Here is a 17,262-nt window from a genome sequence, read left to right as displayed (position 1 = left end):
TGGTTTGAAAGCATATGGTGTGAGGTAGAAGTGACCAAGACAGGATATTTAGCAGGGTGTTGCTACAAACCTGGGAACACACAGGGTGGGGAGCAGAATATGTTCAGGCAGTTGAGCTTGGCAAGTGCAAGAAGATTTAATTGTTATGGGAGATCTTAATTACAGTAGTACAAACTGGGAAGAGGAAAATGCATGTAGTAATAAAGGATGGAATTTCTAGAATTCTTGAGGGGCAAATGGCTTAGGCAACATGCAACAGAGAAAACAAGAGGTTCAAGAGTTTTGGATTTGGTCATAGCATCAGAAGAGTATAATAAGTGAGATGACATCTCTCCCACCTGTTGGAGAGAGTGACCATGTGGTTTTGACTTGGAAAATGAATAAACATGCAGGTGTATCAAAGAAAAGGGAACATATGTGGAATTATAAGGTAGGCGATTATAATAGTCTTAGGTATCAACTTAGGGCAAATGCATTCTGTGGAGGACAGAAATAGAAGGCTAGAATATCATTAGTGCTTGGGAAATGGTGAAGGAATATTTGTTAGTGGCAACAGTAAGCTATATTCCCAAAGTGAATAAGTGGATACAATTTGGGGTAAACTGGATCACAAACAATATCAAAGAGGAACTGCAGGTGAAAAAGAGATTATGGAGGAGATATAAGGAGAGGGATGGAGGGCAGATACAAAGAATATAAGACACAGGCTAGGAGTGACCAGTATAGTGAGGAAGGCAAAACTGTAATAGGAGAAGAGATTGGCACTAAGATCCAAAGAAAATCCTAGGAAAATTTAGCTATGTGGCCAGTAGGAGGAAAAATGATTGTGGGAAAATAACATTGTGGAATAAAAATGGATAAAAAAACAATAGAGTGATTTATGCAGAGGACATAGTGGAGTTGTTCAATTAGCACTTTATTGAAGTATTTCATCCTGGAGAAGAAGGTTCAATACTAGAGGATAAGGCAGGTTCAAGGTTTAGAGGTACAAGAGGAGTGTGTGTTCCAAATACTGAGTACTCTGGATACCAGTAAAGCTGTGGGACTGGATGGTATGTCACCACGGGTTTTGAGAGAATGTGCTAAAGAACTGACAGCTCCGTTGATCTGGCTCTTCAATAAAAGTATGACTGCAGGAAAGGTACCCAAGGAATGGAAGGAAGGTAAGATAGTACCACTGCACAAGGGCAGTAGCAGACTGAAAGTGTCATATTATAGGCCAGTTTGTGTATCATCAGTAGTTGTTAAGGTCTTGGAGAAATTAGTGAGGGACTATATACAACATTGGGCAGATGAGGGTAATGTTATCTGTGAGAATTAACATGGATTTGTTAAGGGGTGCTCTTGCTTTAGTAATATTTTTTCTTTCTTTTAAGATTACATGGTGCTCAGCATTCATTTTTATGAATTTAGGGACACAAAACACGTGTTGAAATGATTATTTTACTTATTATTAATAAAAGAACACTTGACGTTTCAATCCCTGTATTGAGGTCATCATCAGAAAGATACATGTGTACAGGAATCCAAGCTACATGCTCTTGCACTCTATAAAGGTAAATTAAATCTATGCTGTTAATTATTCTTTTTCTTAGCCTGACCTCTAGTGATAAAAAAAATGAAAATAAAAATGAAAAAAAAAATAAATAAATAAATAATTTTTTTAAAATAAATAAATAAATAAATAAATAAAAATAATTAATAAATAAAATAAATAAAAACTACAATAAACTCTGCTAAAGTCCTCCTGTACTAAGATTCTTCTGGATTTGTATAGTTCAGATTGTTATACTAAGATTTTCTTCTGGAATTGTACAGTTCAAGTTGCTATTAAGGGGGAAAAAAATAAACACTTCACCAATACAAGAAGACTTGGATTGAGGTTTTTCTTTGGCTTGTTCTGATTGCTATCAAGGTTGCAAACGGGTCTTCCACATTCTTGGAATGGTATCGGACCACAACACCTACAAAATGATAAACTACAACCCCACGAAACGCATCAAAAAGAAAACAACTGAATTAATTAAATCTATTAACAAATGGGCAGAAGAAACAACTAAAAAACTAATACCTCATTATGTCAGTGCACCCAGAATTTATGGCCTGCCAAAAACACACAAAACAGACACACCACTATGTCCAATCATTGAAGGAATCGACAGCCCACATTACCACTTAGCCAGAAAATTAGTGGCAACACTCAAGGAATTGGTAGGTCATTCCCCTTCCTACATAAAAAATACACAACATTTCATAAACAAAATTAAAAACATTACACTCAATGACCAAGATTTATTAGTCACCTTTGACATAACTTCCCTTTTTCACCATGTCCCAATCAATTATACTATCTTGCTCCTTCAGAACATATTTCCACACGACATCATGGCCCTCTTTGCCAACGTACTCCACTCTGGATATTTCGTGTGACAAAACAATTTTTACCTTCAAAAAGAAGATACAGCCATGGGCTCACCACTTTCCCCCCCTAATAGCTAACTTTTATATGGAAGATAATAAATTTAGTTTAATCCTTTATCCAAGTGTGAGCAAACAAAGTTTGCACCTGATAATATCTTCAGGACTGAGGTAAGGTAGTACAACACCAGGCAACTCGTAGCAAAGGTGGACCAAGCTAACATCACTGGAAGACTTTGAGTAATGAGCTCTAGAATCAGTGTGCCTAAATCCCAAAATTTGGCTCAGATATGTCGGCGATGTTTTCGCCATTTGGCCCCATGGTCGCGAAGCACTAAATACATTCCTTAGCCACCTGAACAAACAATACAAATGTATCCAATTCACCATTGAAATAGAAAAAACAACTCTCTTCCATTCCTAGACAGACTCATCACATCTTTCCTCAGGCTGTCTCTCCTTCTCAGTCTACCGCAAACCTACACACACAGGCCAGTACATACACAAAAATTCTTATCACCACCCAACACAAAAACTAGGGGTAATAAGCATCCTTAAACGCAGAGCTCAAACTATTTGTTCAAATGAACAAGCTCTAAACCAGGAATACAAGATCATCAACCTTACATTTATAAAAAATGGATACAGTAAAAAAAAACTACTCACAAGATCCTCCACAATGATACCACTAAAAACAAAAAAAAAAGATTTCAAGAATGCTATTGCCATACCTTATATTAGAGGCGTTTCCGAAAAAAATAGACAACACTACACAAATACAACATCAAAACCACCTTTAAACTCCCAACAAAATTACGACACCTACTCAGTTCTTCCACACCTAGCCCACCCAGGGATTTACAAAATACAATGCACATGTAACCTAACCATGCATAGGGGGAAACAGGGCGAACCATTCCAATTAGGAAGGACGAACACCAACGAAACATTAAATACCTCCATTTTGGAAAAATCAGCCTTTCTCACCATGCACTCCAAACATACCACAGAAGTGACTAGAAAGGTACCAAGTCCCTATACCACACCAAAACCTGGTTCGAGAGGAAATTTAAAGAAGCATGTGAAATGCTCAATGCTCAAACATAATCCAAATCTGAACAAAAATGATGGCCTAATAATTTCAAGAAAATGTGGAAGACCCATTTGCAACCTTTATAGCAACCAGAACAAGCCAAAGAAAAATCTCAATACAAGAAGACTTGGTGAAGTGTTTTTTTTTTCTCCTTAACATTCAATAGCAACTTGAACTGTACAAGTCCAGAAGAAAATCTTAGTATAACAATCTGAACTACACAGATCCAGAAGAATCTTAGTAAAGGAGGACTTTAGCAGAGTTTATTGTAGTTTTTATTTATTAATTATTTATTATTTTTATTATTATTATTATTTTTTATTTATTTTTAAAAAATTATTTTATTTAATTTTTATATATTTTTATCACTTAATTAACAGCGCAGATTTAATTTACCTTTATAGAGTGCAAGAACATGTAGCTTGGTTTCCTATACACATGTATCTTTCTGATCATGACCTCAATACAGGGGTTGAAACGTCAAGTGCTATTTTATTAATAATAAGTAAAATAATCATTTCAACACGTGTGTTTTGTGTCCCTAAATTCGTAAATATGAATGCTTTAATGATATGATTGCCTTTTATAATAAAGTGACAAGAGCAGTTGATGAGAGAAAGGTATGCTCTCTGTCCAAAATGAAATCAAGCTTTTCAAAAATAGAAGTTAGTGGCGCCATCTGTTTGTATCTTTTTGTTGTTGAAAGCAGCAACCTTCATTAGTGTTGTGTCAACTGTTTATGACATTTGTTTCATTAGAAGCCGAGTTATAGTGCCAAGAGTGACATGTGTTTTGACGAACGGTCGGAAAATGAGTTTCAAACAGAGAGCTGCGATTGACTTTTGTGTTAAACTTGGTAAAAGTTTTACTGAAACGCATCAAATGTTTCAAAAAGCATACAGTGATGAATGCTTATCCCATACTCAAGTTTACGAGTGGTTTAAGTGATTTCAAAGTGATTGTGAGACACTTGAGGACGACGAAAAGCAGAGCCATCCAAAAACTGGACTGAGCGAAGTTAACATCCAAAAAGTGCATGATTTCATCAAAGAAAACCCTAAATCGTCCATGAGATTGATTGAAGATCAATTGTGGATTCCAAAATCAACTGTGCACAACATTTTGACTGAGAGTTTGGGCCTTTGTAAATTGAATTCACGATTTGTTCCCCACAAGTTGACCAATGACCAAAAAATGTATCGAATTGTACTGCAAGGACCTCATTAAAACCACTTGTAAGGACTCATACTTCTTTGAAAAGATTCTTACTGGTGACGAAATGTGGTGTTTTGAGTATGAGCCTGAAACAAAGCGCTACAGCTGAGTGGAGACCACCAGAAGAGGGGCATCCAAAAAAAAGTCGCTTGAAGAAGTCAATAGTAAAGACAATACTGATTTGTTTCTATGATCCCAAGGCCATTATCCACAAAGAATTCGTTCCGCCTGGCCAAACTGTCACTGGTGAGTTTATCTCGAAGTTTTGAAGCGATTGATAGCAAGAATTCGTCACATACAGCATTAATATCATGATGCAGGCAGCTGGTCACTTTTGTACGATAATGCACCATCTCATTGTTTGAACATTATGAGACAGTTTTTGAGCAAAAACCAAGTTTGTGTGTTGGATCACTCGCCGTATTCACCTGATTTAGCACCATGTGACTTCTATCTCTTCTCCTGACTTCATTTGCTGATGAAAGGAAAGCGATACAACACCATTGAAAACGTTCAAGCGGCAGTAACCACGATCCTCAACAATATCCCAAATGCCGATATAAAAAACTCATTTAACGAATTAATTGACTGTGCCAAATGCTGTATCTAAGCTGAGGGAGAGTATATTGATTGAAATAAATGATTTGAATAATTATAATTGGCCTGTGTTTTATTTTCAATAAAAAGTTCAGTTTTTTTTTGGACAGAGGTGTATATACTGCCATTTTTTTGGATTTTGCAAACCCGTTTGACAGGGTGCCACATGATAAGCTGATATTTAAGTTGCAGCATATGGGCTTAAATGTCGGGTTAGTTAAATGGATTCAGAATTGGCTGTCTGATAGGTACCAGAGAGTTGTGTATGGTGGGGCAATATCAAGGAAGCAGAAAGTTACAAATGGAGTTCCACAGGGCTCAATACTGGGACCTGCATTGTTCAACCTTTATATCAATGACATTGTCAATGGATTGCAAGGGGATATTCAGTTGTTTGCAGATGATGTGAAGCTGGCACGGGTTATCAGTAAAGTGCAGATGTGTGTGGAAGATGATTGGGTGGTATCGGTTTAATGCAGCAAAATGTAAAGTCTTGAAGTTTGGGATCCATCGATGGGAGGATGCATACTCGATTGAATGAACTATACTGGATGAAGAAGAGGAGACAAGAGATCTAGGGATGATGATTGATAGAAAACTGAAATTCAGGGAGCATATTGCAAAGGTGGTGAAGGAAACCCAGAGGATTGTTGCAATAATGAGAAGGATGCTAACCTGCAGAGATAAAAGAGTCATCATTAAATTGTAAAACCCTAATCAGACCACATTTAGACTATTGTTCTCAAATTTTGTCCCCAGGATTTGAATGGGATAAATTAACTGTGGAAAGGGTACAGAGGCGGATAACAAAGATTGTGTCAGGACTGTACAATGTCAGTTAAGAGGATCGACTGAGGGAATATGGACTGCAGAGTTTGGTGGATAGAAGAAGGAGAGGTGATATGATCGAGACCTTTAAATTGACAGGCAGTTACAGAGTGGACACTGGGGAGTTCTTTCACTTGGTGGAACAGTGGGAAGGAGCAATGACAAGGGGCCATCCCTGGAATTTACAAAAGGAAGCTGTGAGCAAGAGGATGAGGAGTAGTTTTTTTGAATGGAGGGTGGTTGAACTGTGGAATGCATTGCCTGAGAGAGTGGTTAGAGCAAGAACGGTCAATGAGTTCAAGGAGTGGTATGATAAACTTTGTGTTTCCTAAGAACGACCTACCACGATGAGTCTTTTGACTCCATGGAGGCCTGGATAATAATAATAATAATAATAATATTCTTTGCTTTAAACTGAATAATATTGTATATCTCTGCATACAGAGATATACAATAGCATCTTTTTATTATCTTTTATTTTTTAATATTAATCCTACATATGAGATGCCTCAAGATTTATAACACAATAATGCAGCAAGTGGTTAAAGAGAAGAAAGGAAGCTGTTAATGTATTTCTTGAAGAGTGGAAGATTGTAACCATTGGGGTAAACAGTCTGGGAAAAACTATTCCAAAGAAGTGAGTGAAGGAGAAGAATGAGAAGTTGGTTTGATAAGTTTGGAGCTGTACTGTATATGGGGATGTTGATTAGAAGCTGTGTGAGTTCATACATAAGTTGGGGAAAGTGGAGAGATGTAGTGGACAGTATGGTGGAGAAGTGTCCATGGAAATAGAGAAGACATAATGTAGCAACAGATATGAGAAAGAACTGTAGGGTGGGAGATCATCGGTTAAGCAAATAGCTCTCTTCTAAATATAATCAAGCTTTCTAAGCGAGGTTATGGGTGCACTGCTCCAAATGTGATACCAATATTCTAAGTTTGGCACATTTGAGATTTATAAAGTGTCAGGAGTTGAGTGGGAGAGATTAGTACTAATTTAGAATGAAAAAGAATACCAAGCTCTGTGGAGGCTGTAGAGATTGCTTATAGAAATAATATGTTTATACTAGGATAGGCTAGATGTGAAAGTCAACCAAGAAGAGAAAACTGATTCTGGTTTGCAAGCAAAATATTGTCTAAAGCTGAGGAGAGTGAAGCATTATCCTTTATCCAAGAAATACAATAGCGCTGCATTTTGGTGGCATCAAAAGTCACTATGTAATATTCACTAATTAGATTGGCAAAGGAGATCACCTATAGAAGATCCTGAAGCCTGAATTACCTGAGCACTACAAGTTTTGAGATTGAAAAAGAGAAATGGAGAGTACTGTCCAGGAGCGGCTCGTGCATAGGCACTGCAGAACTGAAGCACCCCCAATTTTTCTCGATATATAAATATATTTATTAATTTATTTATATTTGCTTGTAATATTTAATTTTATCATCAACAATCCTATACAATTCTCTTATTTTGCAAAAAAAATAAGAAAAATCCATCTTGTAGCACTAAGGAGGGTGAAGGATGCTAGCGGCACTGTGTTTTCCATGGTGTCATATTGCTATGTGAAGAAGCATATTCATGTCATAGTGAGATGCGAGTTATTAACGTAATGCAGCACTGTTCATCGTGCAGTTCCACTGTTCTTTATATGCAGTTTACGCCAGTAGTAGAGTGTTCATAGTGATTATTGTGTTTACTCCATCTCTTTAAATATTTAAACATTACAATTAAAGACATAACATTTGTTATAGTAATTTTTAAGTAATTTTGAATTATACTATTTTGAATTATAATTTTATTGATAATAAACAATATTTTTTCAAGAAACAAAACAAGAAGCATATATTTTATTTTTAAGTAATTTTGAATTATACCAAACTGTATAATCGATAATAAACAATATTTTTTTCATGTTTAATTTTTTAAAAAATTTTTACCATAATTTTGATATTTTATCCAAACACGTATGCACTGTACTTACAGTGTGTATGCATATTTCGAAAGTTGCAGTACCCCAACGATTTCAAGCCATGAACCGCCACTGGTACTGTCACCAGCAAAGCTATGAATATGATTGGATGTCAGAGTGAAGAAATCATTGATATACAGGAGAAAGAGTGTAGGTGAAAACACAGAGAGCTAGGGTACTCTAGTACTGATTGAAAAATCTAATGAAAGGAAACCATCCAAAATGATCTGCAATGAAAATAACTATCAACACAACATCTGTAGATAGTTTTCGGTGTTGAGACCACATATTAATATAAAGAGCTTATTAAAAATAAACAATTAAAAAACCTGACAAGTTTCGTGCGTCGTAAGACTTATATCATCAGAGGTAATGGTACATAAAAGTTTTACACAACAAAAGCTTATTGACAATTAATTACACATATTAGATGTTTTTAATAATTTCACAACTGCTAAATAATTGAGAATCCAGAATACAAATGATATATTCGTTACTGTATGCATGCTGGAACAAAGCTAGTTGTTGTCACGTTCTGTTGTTCACATATGCTATATCCTAGGTCCGTGGCAATTAAATTTTTGACGAAGGCAGACCACACTTGATGTAAAATCAAGCCTTGATTTTTATTGCACTGTGTAGGGATCCTAAGCATTTGTGCGACTTCTTTAAATTTTCTTATGAAACAATTATTATCAATATATGACACGTTTGTCTGTTACCAGAGTACTTGATGGCCAGTAGTGGCTGTGTGGAATGCTAAACCTGATTTGTGCTCCCTTCTTTTTTCAATGTCTTTCACATGTGGATCTCTCCTGATCTTCCTATCTGGCCTACATAACAAATGCCATAAGAGCAATGAATCTCAGACACCTGGTTTTTTTCATGGGGTGATGTGGCAGTTTTGGTGGATGTAAGAATCTTGATATTTTTTGTAAAGGTAGAAATGCCACTTTTATGTTGTACTCACAGAGCATCATAGCCACTTTGTCCATGACATTTTTGATGTACGGTAGTGTAACTGCATTCTTGAAATCTTGTTTAAGTATGGGAGTTGCAGGAGCTGTATTAAGAATTTTTTTTGATTATCTTAGGTTCGAAACCATTAAGCACGAGGTTCTGTGCCAGGTAGTGTAATTCTTCATTTCTTTTAATTGGTGTGCTAGATATATTGTATGCCCTGTCTCGCAAAGTGTTAATTATGTCTATTTTTTGCAATGGATGGTGGTGTGAAGTAGCATTTAAAAATCTTCCTGTTGTGGTGGGTTTTCTGTATACGGAGAAGGATAATCTTTTTTCCTCTTTGTTTACTTCAACAAGGATATCTAGGAAAGGTAATTTTTTGTGCTGTTCTAGTTCAATAGTGAATTTTATATTAGGATGCAAGTTGTTTAAATAATCTTTAGAAGCAATCAGCTCATCTACTGTTCCCAGCCAAATAAATCAGCCTAGCTGGCCGAGTGGTTAGCGTATCTGCTCTCCAGTCAAAAGGCTGTGGGTTCGAATCTTGCCATGGGCATGGATGTTTGTGATTGTCTGTGGAAATACTAGTGTTGGTGGTAGATGCCATTGGTGTAGTTGGTGGATTGAATGGCGGAGACAGAGCTGTAGAGCAGGTGTCCTCCCTCGATAAGTCTTTGGACTCCCTGGAGGTGTCTCGTAATAATAATAATAATAATGAAAAAGCATCGACATAATGTAGCCAAACTTTTGGTCTTTTTTGATAGATTTTTAATGCATTTGTTTTGAGATTTTCCATAAATAGGTTGGCTAGAGCTGAAGATGGGGGGGGGGGAACCCATAGCAAGTCCTTCTTTTTGTTCCCAATATTTGTCTTGAAAAATGAAAAAGGTGTTTTCCATGCAGTGTTTGTAAAGTCCTACAGTGTCCAGTGAGAAAAGATTTCCAAGTAGATCCAATGTGTCATTTCTGGGTACACTGGTGAAGAGACTAACTATATTGAAACTTGGCAAGATGTCTGAAGGTTCTATATTTATACCCTTTACCTTTTCAATGAAATGCAAACTATTCCTTATAAATCTAATCTTTAAAGGTATCTGTGGCATGATTAAAAATAATAAATTACATGAGAACCATAGTAATTAACTTTAATGAAATGAAAGTACATATATTTCTTACTGAAAATAACCATACATCATCAGTGTGTAGAAACAAGCTATCCAAAGAACAGGATTACAAAGTACATACAGCAGTCGGTGGTTTACCAATTAAAAACTATTGCCATGTGCTAGAAATTAGTATTAATAAATAGTATTATTAAAAATATTATTAAACAACTATTTTTGATGGTTACATAAGATAAAAATCTAACAAATGTTTGGAAGAGAGAGAGAGATAATTGTTCCGATTCAGATTTGGCCGATATAACAGGGACTCACAACTTTCTTTGAAAAGGCATTCATATTTAAACCTCCATCTATGGAGAAGATGGCTTTATCCCACTGGATATTGTGTTTCGTATCAATACTATGTTGTGCCAGACCAGATTTTGAGGTTTCATGTATTCGATACAATACTGATGTTCTTTAATTCTTTTTTCTACAGAATGGCCTGTTTGTCCAAAGTATGTTAGATTAGATTCATAAGGTATCTGGTAAATGCCAGCTAGTGATAGAGGTACCAGTTTGTCTTTTGTAGATGGCAACAGATGAGAAATTTTGTTGATCAGAAAATATATGGGAATGAGATGATACTTCTTGAAAATTCTACCAATCGGTTCTGAGATGTCATAAGTATTTCTGGGTGGGTGTAGTTTGGACTACACTGCTTCTCTAGGCTGTTGGCAAGAGCTTCAACTTTGTCTATGCCACAGTAAATCAGACCACTTCACAATAGACTTTTGCGAAGTGTTTACAGTCTGTGAGTAGAGCTTTGATAATTTTCCATAGTGTCTAGTCCTCTGTTTTTAAAGAGTGAAGTTTTGTCTCCCACTGTTGATTTCAATAGTTTTAAAGCACATATCAAACTTCCTTTGTAGCCTTACCGAGTGCTTATTGATGCTCTGGGGTCAATGTTCTGTGGAATTGGCACCTGGCTCTGTTCTTTTCACAGACTGAGTTTTTAATCTCACCTGGAAGTTGGTTGAAGATTGTGCATGGCACATCTGCAGTGGCAGCTGTTATTTGCTTTTAAAGCTCAAAACTCAGTCGCTGATTTTTCCTTTGAGTTCATCATTTTTTCATTTTCATTCATTTGAGTTCATTGATCTGGGCCAACAGATGATAAAACTTCATTTGATGGTTGGGATCTGATCTAGGATATTTTCATGTTGTGACCCCAGGTAGAGTAAAACTGGGTTGTGGTCAGAGCTGAGGTTGTCCTTATATTTATTTGATATTGATGCATGATATTTTGTAGTATCACGATGTCAAGGACAGCAGAAAGTTCTATCACATCGTTCTACCAGATCATACTCCTTCACACTGGAAGACAATTATGAAGCATAGAGACTACAAGAAGACAACTGTGAAGCAAAGCAGTTGCTACAGGTCTGAGGAACTATTTTTAGAATCGACTATGAAACGCCCCCCCCCCCAACCCCAATAATATGACTGCATTATTTGCCTAAGATCTGAGAGACAGTCATTCTAAGACTTTGACTTCTCTGAATGAACTTTGTTTTCTTAATCTATCCACTAGAGAATATATTTTGATAGTTAGCACACATTAATTGCTTTGCAGTTACACTTCTGAACTTTCTACAGCATCTAATTGAATACTGGGTGTGACTTACCACAGCTGTGCTTTGAAGATGCTGGTTTGAAATTCAGTGTATTTCTGAAATCCTCAGTTTGCAATCATCACCTGCTTTGTAATTCCACATACCCATTCTTAACGGAAAATTGTGCATGTGTTGCAATCTCCCAGGTCAAGACCATATGGCCTACTTTCCCCAAATGGAGACAGTGTGGCTACATTGGTTACTGCTAAGCTCTCTGATACTCTGAGCAGATTCAGCAGACTTAACTGGCCACACTGATCCAATATATCAAAAATATACACTTTGTATCCATATAATTTTTCTATAATATCCAAAGATTATATTGATTTTATTGACACTTCGCATTCAAGTAATTATGGACATATATACTCCAGACCGGTACGGTAGTTAAACCTGATTTCCTTTCTACTGCATATTGTCTGTGGTAATTATCTTTCAGCAGCTATATAAATTCTGCTTTTTCTTTTCCCTGTGACCATTCTTACTTCCAATCTCTGTCCACATAGTTGTAGTTCCTCATAATAATTACTCGACCCACACTCGTATTAATTTGCCAATGCATGCCATCTATGTTTCCATTTCAGTAAGCCAGCAGTTCAACTGCAAAATAATGTTTGTTTGCTGTATGTTTAAAGAGATATGGGGGTGGGGGTGGAACAACATTGAACAACACTGATAGAAATATCTGCAGAAAAGAGATAATGGAGAAATGACTGTCAATGAGAGAGTGGCTGAAGAGACTCTATGAAAGTAGGGTCATCAATCAACTGAACTGCTCTCTTCTGAACAGCATTAATTGAATTATGTAATATAGCTAATTTTTTTTTTAAAACTGATCATTTTACAAGGTAACTGCATTAGATAATTTACAATTAAAAAAAAAAACAACTAAAATATGTGCTTATTATTAATTTAGGAAATTATGTTCTGTATTCTAAAAATATAAGAACTAAATAGATTTAATATTGATTTTAATATTTCCAAAGTTAATTAGTATCATCAGGAGAAGCAGTATGCTAGTGGATATGTGCAAGCACACTACATGAGTAAATGAGATTGAGGCAAAAAATGAAAGTGGGCTTATATTCCTAAATTGCACCACCTAGTGGACTTGACTGAGTATTCTTGGCTGTTGAGCTTACTGTCTGTGGATGAGAGTTTCACAGAGAACCAATTTAATGCAACATATTTGTTGAGGTTAGGGTAGTTTGCAACAGCAAAGACAGATTCAAGAAACATTCTCTCATATTTTTATTTGTTTTAGTGATTTCATGAATTTTTTGTGAAGATGGCAAATTAAATTTGGAAATCGACAGCATAATTGGCAAAGCTGGTATGGTAGGAAGTCAACTGAATAAATTTATATGAAATAAGAAAGAGATTAGTCAAAACACTAAAGTAGCTGTATACAAGATGCTGTTCAAAACAATTTTAACTTATGGATATGAGCGATAGGTTAGAAATAAAACTCTTTATCAAAAACTGGAGACCACAGATATGAGAGTCCTGAGAAAGATTAGGGGTGTGAATAAATGGCATCAATGGCAATATCATATTAAAAACTAGGATATTAGGAAAGAACTTGCCATTGTTAGCATTCAAGAATGTGTTAGCAGAGCTAATCTCAGATGGTATGGCCACTTAAACAGAATGGGAGAGAAAAGATTAGCTAAACAAGTGTTCTTTGCCAGTACAGGTAACCCTCGTATAACACGGTACTTATACAAGCAGTTTCAATATAATGCAGTCTACAAATAGTAGTAACCCTTTATCTTTTCATACATTTTTCACCGCGCGACTTAAAAATCAAATTTTATCTTCGTTAAATTTGTGTCTGCCCGTATTGCGCAGGTAGTTATAAGTAGCAAATTTATATTAGGGGAAACACCCTTTAGCATGCATGTATGTCAATTGTATACCGTATAAAGCGTTTATTGTTGAAAATTGTCTTTGATTCTGCCAGGAAAGCGCATTAAAAAATCATAAGTGTGTTATCTCAAGCTGAGCACTTTATTTTCTGGTGAGTTACATACATAATTAATATGTAATGCTTTTTTATGTAAAAAAAATATATTTATAGTAATGGCCACAAATTGCATTGAAAGGGAAAAAAAATGAATATTGAAAAGAAAATTTCTCTCGAAGAAAAAAAATTAAAATCATGAATCGGTTGAAAAATGGAGAAAAACCAGTTGTTGTAAGGACTTTGAATTTAAATGAATCAACAATTCACAATCAAACACAATGAACATAAACGTGCAAAGCTCGTTGCTCGTGTACGCAATTTTCTAAGAGAAAAATGAAGAAATCTCTAATGATTTGGAAAGAAGATGAACTGAAAAGAAAATTCCTTTGGATGGAAGTCTTATTAAACAAAAAACTCTCAAAGTTTATAAACATTTATAATGCAGACCAGGTGTTCAATGCTGATGAATCCGGGTTATGGTGGAAAAAAATGCCAAAATGCACCTATATTTCGAAAATTGAAAGATCATGGATTCAAAGTTTTCAAAGACAGAATTACTCTGCTGTTTTGTAGTAATGCATCAGGTGATTACATGACAAAACTAATGTTTATTAAACGTACTCAAATCCTCGTGCTATGAAAGATTAAAATATGCACTTATTTTTATTTTGCCTAAAATATTAATGCATTACATGCAATGAAGCTTAATTACAATTTGTAATTTTTATACTATGTATTTGTGTCATAGTTTATATTTTCTTAACTTTCATGAATTATCTGAATTAAATAAAAATATATTTTTGTTGGATATGTCATTGTCGTTTATATAATTTTTTTTTTTAAAAACGACTTCAGAACATGACCCTACTTTTTGTATGTGATCTGAGTCTCGCATAATGCGATTTATATAACGCAGCATTTCTATGGAACCTAACATCCGTGTTATACGAGGGTTACCTGTATGTCAAAAAAAAAAAAAAAAAGACCTAGAAGAGGTCCAAGATGTAGGAATGGATACAGTGAACAGTGGCTTAGAAGAGAGAAATATAAGAACTGATGATATTGAAATGTTGACAGATAACAGATTCATTTGGAAGAAAATTGTTGATCGGAAGTTAGTAATGATGTAACTTTTCATGTAGTACTATCATAAGATCCTGTACACCCCCATGAGGGTATATGTCAGGAATTTCATGATAATGGTGATGATAAGTAATATTATTATTGGAAGTTTATTTTGCACTTGGTTAGACTATAATAATAGTCTAAGCAGACTCCCATGGTGACACCTCTGGGTCTACCTCCCACTGACGAGACCTCAATAAAGATCGAAACCGGTCTGGGTAGTGGTCCTTCCCTCAGTGCATAGCATTATACATGTCCGCAAGGAGATGTGCTTTGCATGGTGGGAGATACTGAGACAAGGAGTGATGACAGCTTGGTACACCTTTGCTCAGAGTTGCCAACAGGTGCACCACCTTGCCTCAGTCCTGAAGATATTTTCAGGCGCAAACTTTGTTTGCTCATACTTGAATAAAGGATTAAACTAAATTTATTATAATATTATTATTGTTAACCTGTATGTCAATGATACTGACATAGATCTGTCATCCTAACTCGAAATTCTTCTACATTTATATATATATATATATATTTGAGGAGAAAATGAAACTGAACAGTGACCTATAGTTTGCAGATATTATTATTATTATTATTATTATTATTTGACACCTCCAGGGAGTCCAAAGACTCATCGAGGGAGAGTGTGCTAACAGCATCGAACGATTGGTTCCCTTCCAACTACTAACCACGCTCAAACTTACTTAACTGAGCCATTAGTAGCAGAGGCTCTACCAATCGACCAACCTTTGCCGGCTAAATGGATAATGTGAAGTAGGGCAGAACTATGAAAAGTAAAGTACATATTATGGCCTTTAAGGAAAACTGCATTAAAAAAGTCCAGTAAACTTTAAGGCAGTTTACTGGACTTTTCAGTTTTGGTAGGCATGGATGGACTGCATAGTATATAACTGATTGGGAAACTTTGAAGGTGGAGCAGATGAGATATCTTGGGGTTGTAGTGAATAAGCATATAGAGTTTAGTGGTCACATGCTAAAACTCTGAGAAAATATTAGTGAATTATTGGGAATTAACATTGATAACACAAGGGAATGAATAATATATTTAACAAACAGCCAAATGTTTCAACTTGAAAATTACAGGTCATCATTGGTGGCACCAGGCAATTTGAATACAAAGCAGAATATGAGGAATGGATTATTTTAATAGTTAAGAGCTGTGTGATGTTATACATAGAACAACACAAATGAATAACAGAGGAAACAGTGCATCACACTGCTTGAACACACAATCCAATGGCAATCCATTTAAAAAAAAACACCACTCTGAGAGAAAAATCTAGAATTAACCCTCCTTCTTAGGGGCATTCATCCTCAGCTTCCAAAAATGTCCCCTTATCCTTTCCCACTCTCTATAAAGTAAAAATTTCCATTAACTGAAATCCTGTATCACCCTTTCAGAAGCTTGTAAATCTCAATCATATAACCTCCTCTTTCTTCTGTTTGCTAGTATCCAAAATCTACAAATCTAGTATCTCCACTCGGGCCTGGCTCCCACTGAAGAGGCCTCAATAAAGGTCGAAACTAGTCTGGGTAGTGGCCTTTCCCTTAATGCATAACATTGACAAATCCGCAAGGAGATGTGTTTTGCATTATAGGATATACTGAGATAGGAGTGTTGGTATCTTGCTCCACCTTTGCAACGAGTTGCCCGTTTTACCACCTTACCCCAGTCCTGAAGATACTTTCAGGCGCAAGCTTTGTTTGCTCACACTTGGATAAAGGATTAAACTAAATTTATTATATTCAACTTTGTCATCTGCTATCTGCTGTTCTCACCAACTTTTCTCTGACAGATCTAGAAAAAATCCTTTTTTCATCTATAGATTCTCAGCTTTTGTTTTGGGCATGTTACATAGATGACATCTTTGCCTTTTGGCCCCACAATGAAAGATACATCACCTGCCTTTCTAGTAAACACAAACAGTTTACCTCCACAAATTAATTTTGTGTTGTAAATAGAAAAGAAAACAAACCAGATTTCCTTGATATCTTACTCTTTTGCTCACCAGGTGAACTAATTACTTTCATTTATTGAAAACCTATCTTTATTGGATGCTGTGTTTAACAGCAGTTTGCTCACCATCATTCTCAGAAGACTGGAATTATAAAACTCTGTTACATTGTGTTCATATTATATGCTCTAAACCTCAACAGCTACAGCAAGAACTTCATCATCCAATTTCTGATACATACCCTTAGAGGGTGTACAGGATAATTATGATAGTACTACATGAAAAAGTTACACCATTACTAACTTTCAATCAATAATTTTCATTCAAATTAATCTGTT

The 17,262-nt window shown here is 35.6% G+C and overlaps 1 protein-coding gene across 4 annotated transcripts in view; it reads right to left on the bottom strand.

Moving 5' to 3' along the window:
• LOC150102972 (transmembrane channel-like protein 7) overlaps positions 1-17,262 on the bottom strand; it is a 482,602-nt gene that overhangs the window by 132,139 nt on the left and 333,201 nt on the right. The gene's annotated exons all lie outside the window — the stretch shown is intronic.

The sequence above is a fragment of the Typopeltis vanoorti genome, chromosome 9 (assembly GCF_054136105.1).
Source record: "Typopeltis vanoorti isolate ZY-2024b chromosome 9, IOZ_Tvanoo_1.0, whole genome shotgun sequence".
NCBI classification, from domain to species: domain Eukaryota; kingdom Metazoa; phylum Arthropoda; class Arachnida; order Uropygi; family Thelyphonidae; genus Typopeltis; species Typopeltis vanoorti.
Note: the sequence above shows the minus strand (reverse complement) of the source record. Positions and strands in the feature narration are given on the sequence as shown.